Here is a 12,772-nt window from a genome sequence, read left to right as displayed (position 1 = left end):
ATTTATAATCCTTTGGCTATATGACCAGTAATGGGATTGCTGGATCAAATGGTATTTCTGATTCTGGATTCTTGAGGAATCACCACACTGTCTTCCACAATGGTTGAACTAATTTACACTCCCACCAACAGTGTCAAAGTGTTCCTATTTCTCCATATCCTCTCCAGCATCTGTTGTTACCTGACTTTTTAATAATCGCCATTCTAACCAGGATGAGATGGTATCTCATTGTGGTTTTGATTTGCATTTCTCTAATGACCAGTGATGGTGAGCTTTTTTTCATATGTTTGTTGGCTGCATAATGTTTTCTTTTCAGAAGTGTCTGTTCATATCCTTCACCCACTTTTTGATGGGGTTGTTTGCTTTTTTTCTTGTAAATTTGTTTAAGCTCCTTGTAGACTGTGGATATTAGAACTTTGTCATGGATAGATTGCAACATTTTCTCCCATTCTGTAGGCTGCCTGTTCACTCTGATGATAGTTTCTTTTGCTGAGCAGAAACTCTTTAGTTTAATTAGATCCCATTTGTCAATTTTGGCTTTTGTTGCAATTGCTTTTGTTGTTTTAGTCATGAAGTCTTTGCCCATGCCTATGTCCTGAATTGTATTGCCTAGGTTTTCTTCTAGAGTTTTTATGCTTTTAGGTCTTATGTTTAAGTCTTTAATTCGTCTTGAGTTAATTTTTGTATAAGGTGTAAGCAAGGGGTCCAGTTTCAGTTTTCTGCATATGGCTAGCCAGTTTTCCCAACACCATTGATTAAATAGGGAATCCTTTCCCCATTGCTTGTGTGTGTCAGGTTTGTCAAAGATCAGATGGTTGTAGATGTGTGGTGTTATTTCTGAGGCCTCTGTTCTGTCCCATTGGTCTATATATCTGTTTTGGTACCAGTACCATGCTGTTTTGGTTATTGTAGCCTTGTAGTATAGTTTGAAGTCAGGTAGCATCATGCCTCCAACTTTGTTCTTTTTGCTTAGGACTGTCTTGGCTATACGGGCTCTTTTTTGTTTCGTATGAAATTTAAAGTAGATTTTTCTAATTCCGTGAAGGAAGTCAATGGTAGCTTGATGGGAATAGCATTGAATCTATACATTACTTGGGGCAGTATGGCCATTTTCACGGTATCAATTCTTCCTATCTGTGAGCATGGAATGTTTTCCATTTGTTTGTGCCCTCTCTTATTTCCTTGAGCAGTCGTTTGCAGTTCTCCTTGAAAAAGTCCTCATGTCCCTTGTAAGTTGGATTCCTAGGTATTTTATTCTCTTTGTAGCAATAGTGAATGGGAGTTCACTCATGATTTGGCTCTCTGTTTGTCTGTTGTTGGTATATAGGAATGATTGTGATTTTTGCACATTGATTTTGTATACTGAGACTTTGCTGAAGTTGCTTATCAGCTTAAGGAGATTTTGGGCTGAGATGATGGGGTTTTCTAATTATACAATTATGTAATCTGCAAACAGACAATTTGACTTCATCTCTTCCTATTTGAATATCATTTGTTTCTTTCTCTTGCCTGATTGCCTTGGTGAGAACTTCCACTACTATATTGAATAAGAGTGGTGAGAAGGGCATCCTTGTCTTGTGCTGGTTTTCAAAGGGAATGCTTCTGGTTTTTGCCCATTCAGTAGGATATTGGCTATGGGTTTTTCATAAATAGTTCTTATTATTTTGAGATATGTTCCATCAATACCTAGTTTATTGAGTGTTTTTAGCATGAAGGGGTGTTTAATTTTATCAAAGGCCTTTTCTACATCTATTGAGATAATTATGTAGTTTTTGTCTTTGGTTCTGTTTATGTGATGGATTATGTCTATTGATTTGCATATGTTGAGCCAGCCTTGCATCCCAGGGATGAAGCTTACTTGATCATGGTGGATAAACTTTTTGATGTGCTGCTGGATTTGGTTTGCCAGTATTTTATTGAGGATTTTCACATCGATGTTCACCAGGGATATTGGCCTAAGCTTTTCTTTTTTTGTTGTGTCTCTGCCAGGTTTTGGTATTAGGATGATGCTGGCCTCATAAAATGAGTTAGGGAGGAGTGCCTCTTTTTGTATTGTTTGGAATAGTTTCAGAAGGAATGGTACCATCTTCTCTTTGTACCTCTGGTAGAATCTGGCTGTGAATCCATCTAGTCCTGGGCTTTTTTGGGTTGGTAGGCTATTAATTACTGCCTCAATTTCAGAACTTGTTATTGCTCTATTCAGGGATTTGACTTCTTCCTGGTTTAGTCCTGGGAGGGTGTATGTGTCCAGGAATTTATCCTTTTCTTTTAATTTTCTAGTTTACTTAAGTAGAGGTGTTTATAGTATTCTCAGATGGTAGTTTGTATTTCTGTGGGATCAGTGGTAATATCTCCTTTACCATTTTTTTATTGTGTCTATTTCATTCTTCTCTCTTTTGGTCTTTGTTAGTCTGGCTAGTGGTCTATTTTGTTGATCTTTTCAAAAAACCAGCTCCTGGATTCATTGATTTTTTGAACGGTTTTTTTGTGTCTCTATCTCCTTCAGTTCTACTCTGATCTTAGTTGTTTCTTGTCTTCTGCTAGCTTTTGAATTTGTTTGCTTTTGTTTCTCTAGTTCTTTTAATTTTGACGTTAGAGTGTTGATTTTAGAACTTTCCCCCTTTCTCCTGTGGGCATTTAGTGCTATGAATTTCCCTCTAAACACTACTTTAGCTGTGTCCCAGAGATTCTGGTACATTGTCTTTGTCCTCATTGGTTTCAAAGAACTTATTTATTTCTACTTTAATTTCATTATTTACCCAGTAGTCATTCAGGAACAGGTTTTTCAGTTTCCATGTGGTTGTGCAGTTTTGAGTGAATTTCTTAATCCTGAGTTCTAATTTGATTGCACTGTGGTCTGAGAGACTGTTTGTTATGATTTCTGTAATTTTTCATTTGCTGAGGAGTGTTTTACTTCCAATTATGTGGTCAATTTTAGAGTAAGTGCTATGTGGTGCTGAGAAGAATATATATTCTGTTGATTTGGGGTGGAGAGTTCTGTAGATGTCTATTAGGTCTGCTGGGTCCAGAGCTGAGTTCAAGTCCTGAATATCCTTGTTAATTTTCTGTCTTGTTGATCTGTCTAATATGGACAGTGGGGTGTTAAAGTCTCCCACTATTATTGTGTGAGACTCTAAGACTCTTTGTAGGTCTCTAAGAACTTGCTTATGAATCTGGGTGCTCCTGTATTGAGTGCATATATATTTAGGATTGTTAGCTCTTCTTGTTGCATTGATCCCTTTACCGTTATGTAATGACCTTGTCTTTTTTGATCTTTGTTGGTTTAAAGTGTGTTTTATCAGAGACTAGGATTGCAACCCCTGCTTTTTTTACTTTCCATTTGCTTGGCAAATATTCCTCCATCCCTTTGTTTTGAGTCTATGTGTGTCTTTGCATGTGAGATGGGTCTCCTGAATACAGCACACTGATGGGTCTTGACTCTTTATCTAACTTGCCAGTCTGCATCTTTTAATTGGGGCATTTAGCCCATTTACATTTAAGGTTAATATTGTTATGTGTGAATTTGACCCTGTCGTCATGATGCTAGCTGGTTATTTTGCACATTAGTTGATGCAGTTTCTTCATAGTGTCATTGGTCTTTAAATTTTGGTATGATTTTGCTGTGGCTGGTAACGGTTGTTCCTTTTCACATTTAGTGCTTCCCTCAGGAGCTCTTGTAAGGCAGGCCTGGTGGTGACAAAATCTCTCAGCATTTACTTGTCTGTAAAAAAATTTTATTTCCCCTTGGGTTATGAAGCTTAGTTTGGCTGGATATGAAATTCTGGGTTGAAAATTCTTTTCTTTAAGAATGTTGAATATTGGCCCCAACTCTCTTCTGGCTTGTAGAGTTTATGCAGAATGAACTGCAGAAAAGACCTGACATTTCTCTCTGGCTGCCCTTAACATTTTTTCCTTTGTTTCAACTTTGGTGAATCTGACGATTATGTGTCTTGGGGTTGTTCTTCTCAAGGAGTATCTTTTTTTTTTTTTTTTGAGACAGAGTCTTGCTCTGCCGCCCAGGCTGGAGTGCAGTGGCCAGATCTCAGCTCACTGCAAGCTCTGCCTCCCGGGTTTATGCCATTCTCCCCCCTCAGCCTCCCGAGTAGCTGGGACTACAGGCGCCCGCCACCTCGCCTGGCTAGTTTGTTTTTTAAATTTTTTTTTTTTAGTAGAGACGGAGTTTCACCATGTTAGCCAGGATGGTCTCGATCTCCTGACCTCGTGATCCACCTGTCTCGGCCTCCCAAAGGGCTGGGATTACAGGCTCAAGGAGTGTCTTAATGGTGTTCTCTCTATTTCTTGAATTTGAATGTTGGCTTTTCTTGCTATGTTGGGGAAGTTCTCCTGGATAAGATCTGAAAGTGTGTTTTCCAACTTGGTTCCATTCTCCCTGTCACTTTCAGGTACACCAATCAACCATAGGTTTGGTCTTTTCACATAGTCCCATATACCTTGGAGGCTTTGTACGTTCCTTTTCATTCTTTTTTCTCTAATCTTGTCTTCACACTTTATTTCATTAAGTTGATCTTCAACCTCTGATACCCTGTCTTCCACTTGATCGATTCAGTTATTGATAGTTGTGTATGCTTCACAAAGTTCTTGTGCTGTGTTTTTCAGCCTCATCAGGTCATTTATGTTCTTCTCTAAACTGGTTATTCTAGTTAGCAGTTCCTGTAACCTTTTATCAAAGTTCTTAGCTTCCTTGCATTGGGTTAGAACATACCTTTAGCTCAGAGGAGTTTGTTATTACCCACCTTCTGAAGCCTACTTCTGTCAATTCATCAAAGTCATTCTCTGTCCAGTTTTGTTCCCTTGCTGGTGAGGAGTTGTGATCCTTTGGAGGAGAAGAGGTATTCTGGTATTTGAAATTTTCAGCGTGTTTGTGCTGATTTTTCCTCATCTTCATGGACTTATTTACCTTTGATCTTTGATACTGATGACCTTTGGATGGGGTTTTTGTGTGGGTGTCCTTTTTGTTGATGTTCATGTTATTGCTTTCCGTTTGTCAGTTTTCCTTCTGACAGTCAGGCCCCTCTTCTGCAGGTCTGCTGGAGTTTGCTGGAGGTCCACTGCAGACTCTGTTTGCCTGGGTATCACCAGTGGAGGCTGCAGAACAGCAAAGATTGCTGCCTGCTCCTTCCTCTGGAAACTTTGTCCGAGAGGGGCACCCACCAGATGCCAGCTGGAGCTTTCCTGTATGAGATGTCTGTCTACCCCTTCTTGGAGGTGTCTCCCAGTAGGAGGCACAGGGGTCAGGGACCCACTTGAGGAGACAGTCTGTCCCTTAGCAGAGCTCAAGCACTGTGCTGGGAGATCCACTGCTCTCTTCAGAGGATCTCTTCTCTCTGGCAGGCAGGAATGGTTAAGTCTGCTGAAGCTGCACCTACAGCCATCCCTTCCCCCAGGTGCTTTGTCCCAGGCAGTTGGGAGTTTTATCTATAAGCCCCTGAATGGGGCTGCTGCCTTCCTTTCAGAGATGCTCTGCTCTGAAGGAGGAATCTAGAGACTCAGTCTGGCTACAACAACTTTGCAATGCTACGGTGGGTTCTGCCCAGTCTGAACTTCCCAGAGGCTTTGTTTACACTGTCAGGGGAAAACCACCTACTCAAGCCTTAGTAATGGTGGATGCCCCTCCCCCCACCAAGCTCGAGTGTCCCAGGTCGACTTCAGACTGCTGTGCTGGCAGGGAGAATTTCAAGCCAGTGGATCTTAGCTTGCTGGGCTCCATGGGGGTGGGATCCACTGAGCAAGATGACTTGGCTCCCTGGCTTCAGCCCCCCGTCCATGGGAGTGAATGGTTCTGTCTCAGTGGGGTTCCAGGCACCACTGGGGTATGAAAAAAAGTTAACGCAGCTAGTTAGGTATCTGTGTAGACAGCCTCCCAGTTTTGTGCTTGAAACCCAGGGCTCTGGTGGTGTAGGCACCTAAGGGAATCTCCTGGTCTGTGGGTTGCAAAAACTGTGGGGAAAGCATAATATCTGGGCCGGATAGCACTGTCCCTCACGGCACAGTCCCTCACGGCATCCTTTGGTTAGGGGCGGGAGTTCCCCAACCCCTTGTGCTTCTTGGGTGAGGCAAAGACCCAGCCTGCTTCTGCTCGCCCTCCTTGGCTGCAGCCACTGTCTAACCAGTTCCAGTGAGATGAACTGGGTACCTCAGTTGGAAATGCAGAAGTTACCCATCTTCTGTGTTGGTCTCGTGGGGAGCTGCAGACCAGAGCCGTTCCCATTTGGCCATCTTGCCAGATCCCTTCAGCATATGATTTGGAGAATGTTACCACACTCTCAATCATAATATTTCCACTTCCACTTTAAAATATCTTTTAGAAATTAATTTTAAATTATATAAATGATACACCAATATACTCTCCTTTTGTTGTTGTTGTTGTTTTTTAATGTTTTTATTAAAAAGATAGAGATGGAGATTGGGCACAGTGGCTCACACCTGTAATCCCAGCACTTTGGGAGGCTGGGGCAGGTGGATCACTTGAGGTCAGAAGTTTAAGACCAGCCTGGCCAGTGTGTTGAAACCCCATCTCTACTAAAAATACAAAAATTAGCCAGGCATTGTGGTGGGCGCCTGTAATCCCACCTACTTGGGAGGTGAAGGCAAGAGAATTGCTTGAGACTGGGAAGGCGGGTAGGTTGCAGTGAGCAAAGATTGTGCCACTGCATTCCAGCCTGGGCAACAGAATGAGATTCCATCTCAAAAAAAAAAAAAAAAGAAAGAAAGAAATAGAGATGGGGTCTCACTATGTTGCCCAGGCTGGTCATGAACTCCTAAGCTCAAGTGATCCTCCCACCTCCGCCTCCCAAAGTGCTGGGACTACAGGCATGAGCCATCATGCCTTGCCTATACTCTCCATTCAAATAAAACCTTAAAATATCAGAGATAAGGCTCAAGTCCTTTTGGCCACCTTCCCCTCAACTCTTTTCCTTTTTATCTTGATGTATGCACTGTTACCTTTTTCAGGGGAGGTGGGTATGGTCTAATCCTTTAACGCCTGTTTCTGTGCATTTATCCACAGAAAATAAAGAGCATTATGTTATGGTATAATTTTTCCATATATTGCTACATAAAATATATTGTTCTGTATGTGCTATTGTGAAATTTGAGTGAGTTTTTGCTCAATAGTGTATCTAAGAAATTCAGCCTAGTAAAAATAGATTTACCTTACTCTTTTTAGCTACTGCATAGTATTCTGTGGTTTGGCAACATTACACTTTTTAGCCATTCCCTACTGATGGACACATTTGGTCTGTTTTCAGTTTCTCAATGTGATACACAAATTTATAGTGAGCATTTCTGCACACATCTTCTTCTGCACATGTGATTCTCTGTGATAGATCCAAGAACTGTTAGCAGGGCACATCTTAAATGTTGATAAATACTAACAAAATGCTTGTTTCATTTCTTTTATCAACAGATCTCAGTCGGAAGGAAAGTGGTCACATTGTAACAACCAATCCCTAAAGCAAAAAGAAAACTGATGAGTTTGACAATTGGCAGGATGGGAAGTAGCTGGTATGGCATATCTGTATTTTAAAAGGAAAGTTCCTTGACTCAAACCATTAGTGGGTTTTTGCCTCAAATATCTTTGCCTCCATTTAACAAAGCAAACGTTGTCAGAGTCAGCAAACTGGTTCCTAGTTATGCAGGTTGCCAAAGCTTGTTTGGTTCCCTGACAAGAACACCACTGCCCCAACATTGCAGCTGGCTGTCTTGCAAATTGCTGTACAAGGTTAAATCAGATATGGTAGTGCCTGGGGTTCAGTTTCAAAGCATTTCTAGTCATAGAAAAAACACTCAAGGCTCTATGTCCATTACTATGAAACAATTCTCTGTCTCTCATCACTAAAGGACAGAGGAGTTTTAATTTTATGTTGAAGAGATAAATTTTGGACTTGTTGCTGCTGCATTCCCAAGGCCCTTCCAGGAGGTAGAATGATGCAGAACACGTGATCTGGAGCCAATCAGAGACCCAACATTTAACCTCCCAGCCCTCAGTTTTCTTGCCCTGAAGTGGGGATCATCATATCTAATGGGTTGTTCATGCTGACTCAATGCAAGTTGTGATTAGGTATATGCCGCTTGTCAGACTCAACTGTAGAGGGCAGGGAGTACTGTTGATCGGACTCACAGCAAAGCCCCCATTGGGGTTAAGAAGTTACTCTTGTATGCAGGAATTCTCTATTCAAAGAGAATCTAGAATTACTTTCCTTGGGATTCTTCTGCCCCAAATTTTCAAATACACTCTTCTAATGAAGGAAAAGGAATAAATGTTGTTACTAGAATAAACTTGGTTTAGGCACAAAGAGAAGAAAGAATTGATGTTTTTTGACCTTTTCTAGGTGACAGACATTTTACCGGGTGCTTTTAGGTGACATCTCATTGAATCCTCATCATGTTATGAAGCATATAATATTTCTTCCCAATTTATAGATGAGGAAGCCAAGGTTGACATGGCCCGGAAACTTGTTCAAAGTTTCTTGGTAAGTGGTGAAACTGGAATTTGAAGCCAAGTTAGTTTGCGTTCCAAATCCACCATCCTACAACCATTCGGTTCCCGTTGCAATAACCTGACACTGATTTGCCATCTTTAAGAAATATTTCTAGGTCATGGTGAATCAGGAGCGAAGAAGTCCATTCATTATTCACTCCTTGGGTCCTATCTTAGACTTTGCCTTCCCAGTCAGCCTTCCTACTCCAGTCAGGGTTAGATTCTTCTCCTTCAGGCTTGCATAGCAGATTGTAGTTCCTCAATCATAGTTCTGAGCACATTGCATTGTGATTATACAGTGACTGAAAATGTGAATCGGATTGGATTAAAGTGTTCCATAATCCAATCCATACACTGGATTAAAGTGGTACCCAATTTCTAATGTTCACAGGTGCTTGGAAAAGCAAATGACAATCATCTCTGGATGAAGGAAATATTCTATGCTTTACATTATTTTTGCAAAGAGTTTTTAAAATACCAGCTACATGAGAAGAAAAGAGCTAGAAATAAGAACCCAATGAAACAACAGTAAAAAAAGAAAAGAAAAAAAAATCCACATTCTGTAAAAGAGGTCTGCTAACTATGCTCAAGGGGATAAAATATAAATTTGATATTTGAGGAGGTTGAAAGTGGTCATTTAAAAGTTCAGGAGGCAGGCCGGGCGCGGTGGCTCAAGCCTGTAATCCCAGCACTTTGGGAGGCCGAGACGGGCAGATCACGAGGTCAGGAGATTGAGACCATCCTGGCTAACACGGTGAAACCCCGTCTCTACTAAAAATACAAAAACTAGCGGGCGAGGTGGCGGGCGCCTGTAGTCCCAGCTACTCAGGAGGCTGAGGCAGGAGAATGGTGTAAACCCAGGAGGCAGAGCTTGCAGTGAGCCGAGATCCGGCCACTGCACTCCAGTCCGGGCGAGAGAGCGAGACTCCGTCTCAAAAAAAAAAAAAAAAAACTTCAGGAGGCAAAACAGAATTTAAAAAATTAAAATGGTAAAAGTAATGTAGATTAATACACACACACACACACGTATATATAGGAAACAAATAGAAATTCTAGAACTGAAGAATGCAGTAAACAAAAGAAAAATTCAATGGATAGACCTGTCAAAAGAAAAACTTCAGCCAAATTAAATTTAAAGGAGTTGAATTGAGCAATGAATGATTCACAAATTGGGCAGCCCTCAGAATCACAGCAGATTCAGAGAGACTCCAGAGGTGCCTTGTGGTCAGAACAAATTTATAGACCAAAAAAGGGGGAAGTTACATACAGAAATTGGAGGTGAGGTACAGAAACAGCTGGATTGGTTACAGGTTGGCGTTTGCCTTATTTGAACATAATTTGAACACTGAGCAGCCTGTGCATGGCTGAAGTATGACTTCTGGGATTGGCCAAGACTCAGCTGTTGTTACAGGTGCATACTTCTAAGTTAGGTGTTCAATCTTGTCTTCCTATTAAGCTAGGTTACGATTTGTCCACAAGGACTCAAATAGAGAAGTGCAGAGTCCTCCTCAGGCCATATATAGTTCGCTTTAACAGGTTTGATTTCACCTTAGACACACCTGAAGAAAAGTTATGTAAACTGGAATCTAGGTCAGAAGAAACTGTAAGAAATCAAGCATGGGTTGGGCGCGGTGGCTCAAGCCTGTCATCCCAGCACTTTGGGAGGCTGAGACGGGCGGATCACGAGGTCAGGAGATCGAGATCATCCTGGCTAACACGGTGAAACCCCGTCTCTACTAAAAATACAAAAAACTAGCCGGGCGAGGTGGCGGCGCCTGTATCCCCAGCTACGCGGGAGGCTGAGGCAGGAGAATGGCGTGAACTCGGGAGGGGGAGCTTGCAGTGAGCTGAGATCTGGCCACTGCACTCCAGCCTGGGTGACAGAGCGAGACTCTGTCTCAAAAAAAAAAAAAAAAAAAAAAAAAAAGAAATCAAGCATGAAGAGACAAAAGGATAGAAAATACAGAAGAGGGGGCCAGAGGCATTGAGGATTCAGTGATAAGAAAGAACAAATATATAACTGGTGTCCTAGAAGGAGAGTAGAAAGAAAGGAGGCAGGAGCCATATCTGAACAGAAAATAGCTGAGAATTTCCTAAAATGATTGAAAGACATTTATCCATAAATCCAAGAATCATATTGCAAGCAGCATAAAGCAATCCACTCCTAGATATATCAGAATAATGCTGCAGGAAACCAAGGACAAAGAGAAAATCTTAAAAACAAAACAAAACAATCACCCAAATACCTTAAAAGAATTAGTAGACTGACACCTGTTTTCTCAGAAGCAACAATGACAGTCAGGAAACAGTGGAAAAATATATTCTATGCGTGAAGAAAAGTAACTGCCAAACTGGAATTCTACCCTCACTGAAAATATCCTTCAGAATCAAAGTGAAATAAAGATGTTTTCAGATAAATAGAAACTGAGGAAGTTTGCCACCAGCAGAACTCCTTTAAAGGATATTCTAAAGGGTTCTTCAGGAAAAAGGAAAATGATCACAGATGGGAGGTCAGAGATGCAGAATGGAATAAAAAATAATGCAAATGGAAATTATGTGGGCGAATCTAAGTAAATGCTAACTATAAAATGATAATAATAATAATAACACATGTAATGTAAAATATATAGGAAAATATATAGGAAAGAGAATTAAAGTACACAATAACATATAGGTCTGGAAGGGACTAAATAGAGTTAAATTGTCCTTGACTTTTCTGGGAGGAGGGTAAAAGTATCAACCAACATTAGACTTTGCTAAGTCATGAGTGCATGGTAATTTCTTTGGTAAACACTAAAGTAATAGAAAATAGTTTAGTCTATTATGGGAAGCAGAAAAATAATAGTTAAGGGAATTTATATTCTCAAAACAACAATTAAGGGAATTTATAGTCTTAAAAGCATATAGAAGAAAGGAATAAAGGCTGAAAATTAATGAACTAAACATCCATCTCAAAAAACCAAAAAACTGATAACAAAATAAATCCAAAGAAAATATAAGGAACATAATGAAAAAAATAAAGTTTTTAAAAGTATTTTTATACTTACCCTTTTTTTAAAAAAATATTTTTTGTATCTTTAAAGGAAAATTTCTGAAATAAAACAATCACACAATAGAGATGGTCAACCATATCACGTTTTGGCTCTTGGCAAAGACTGATAAAAGTGGTAATATCTGGTGAGAACAATAAAGGTAAAAGAGAAAAGGCATAAATAATAAATACAAGGCATAAAGGGAGCTTTAATACAGGCCCTAGAGATATAAAAAGATAAGAAGACATTATGAGCAATATATGTCAAAAATTTTGAAAATTTAGATGCAATGTGAAAATTCCTGGAAAAATACAACTTACCAAAACTGGAAAAGGCAACAGAAAACCTATGTAGTTTTGTACCTAATAAAGATAGTGAATTAAAATAGAAAAGCCTTCCAACAAAAACAAAACCAAACAGAAACCTCCTGGCCCAGATGGATTGATTAATGTAATATTCAAGGAAGAAGTAACAGCCATACACACACACAAAACCTGATTTAAAAATGAGCAAATTCTAAAAACAGAATTACGGTTAGACCCAACAATCCCATTACTAAGTATTTACCCAAAGGAAAATAAACCCTTCTACCAAAAAGATACCTATACTTGTATATTTATTGCAGCACTATTTACAACAGTAAAGACATGGAATCAAGCCAGGTGCCCCTCAATGGTGTGGGTTGGATAAAGAAAATGTGGTACAGGCTGGGTGCAGGGGCGCACGCCTGTAATCCCAGCACTTTGGGAGACTGAGGCTGGTGGATCACTTGAACCTACGAGTTTGAGACCAACCCGGGCAACATAGTGAAACTTCGCCTCTACCAAAAAGATAAAAATTAGCCAGGTGTGGTGGTGCGCACCTGCAGAACCAGCTACTCAGGAGACTGAGACAGGAGGATTGCTTCAGCCTGGGAGGTTGAGGCTGCAATGAGCTGTGATCATGTCAATGCACTTCAGCCTAAGTGACAGAGTGAGACACTGTCTCTGAAAAGAAAAGACAAGAAAAGAAAATGTGGTACATATACATCGTGGAATACTACATAGCCATAAAGAGGAATGAAATCATGTTCTATGTGGCAACATAGATGCAGCTGGGGCCATTATCCTAAGTGAATTAATGCAGAAACAGAAAACCAAAAATCACATGTTCTCACTTATAAGTGAGAGCTCAACACTGGGGACACATGGGCACAAACATGGGAACAGTGGACACAGGGATTCCAAAAGTGGGGAGGGGG

Source organism: Trachypithecus francoisi, unplaced genomic scaffold (genome assembly GCF_009764315.1).
Source record: "Trachypithecus francoisi isolate TF-2019V2 unplaced genomic scaffold, Tfra_2.0 Lachesis_group12, whole genome shotgun sequence".
NCBI lineage: Eukaryota > Metazoa > Chordata > Mammalia > Primates > Cercopithecidae > Trachypithecus > Trachypithecus francoisi.
The sequence above is the reverse complement of the archived record's forward strand: the minus strand, read 5'-3'. Positions refer to the sequence as shown.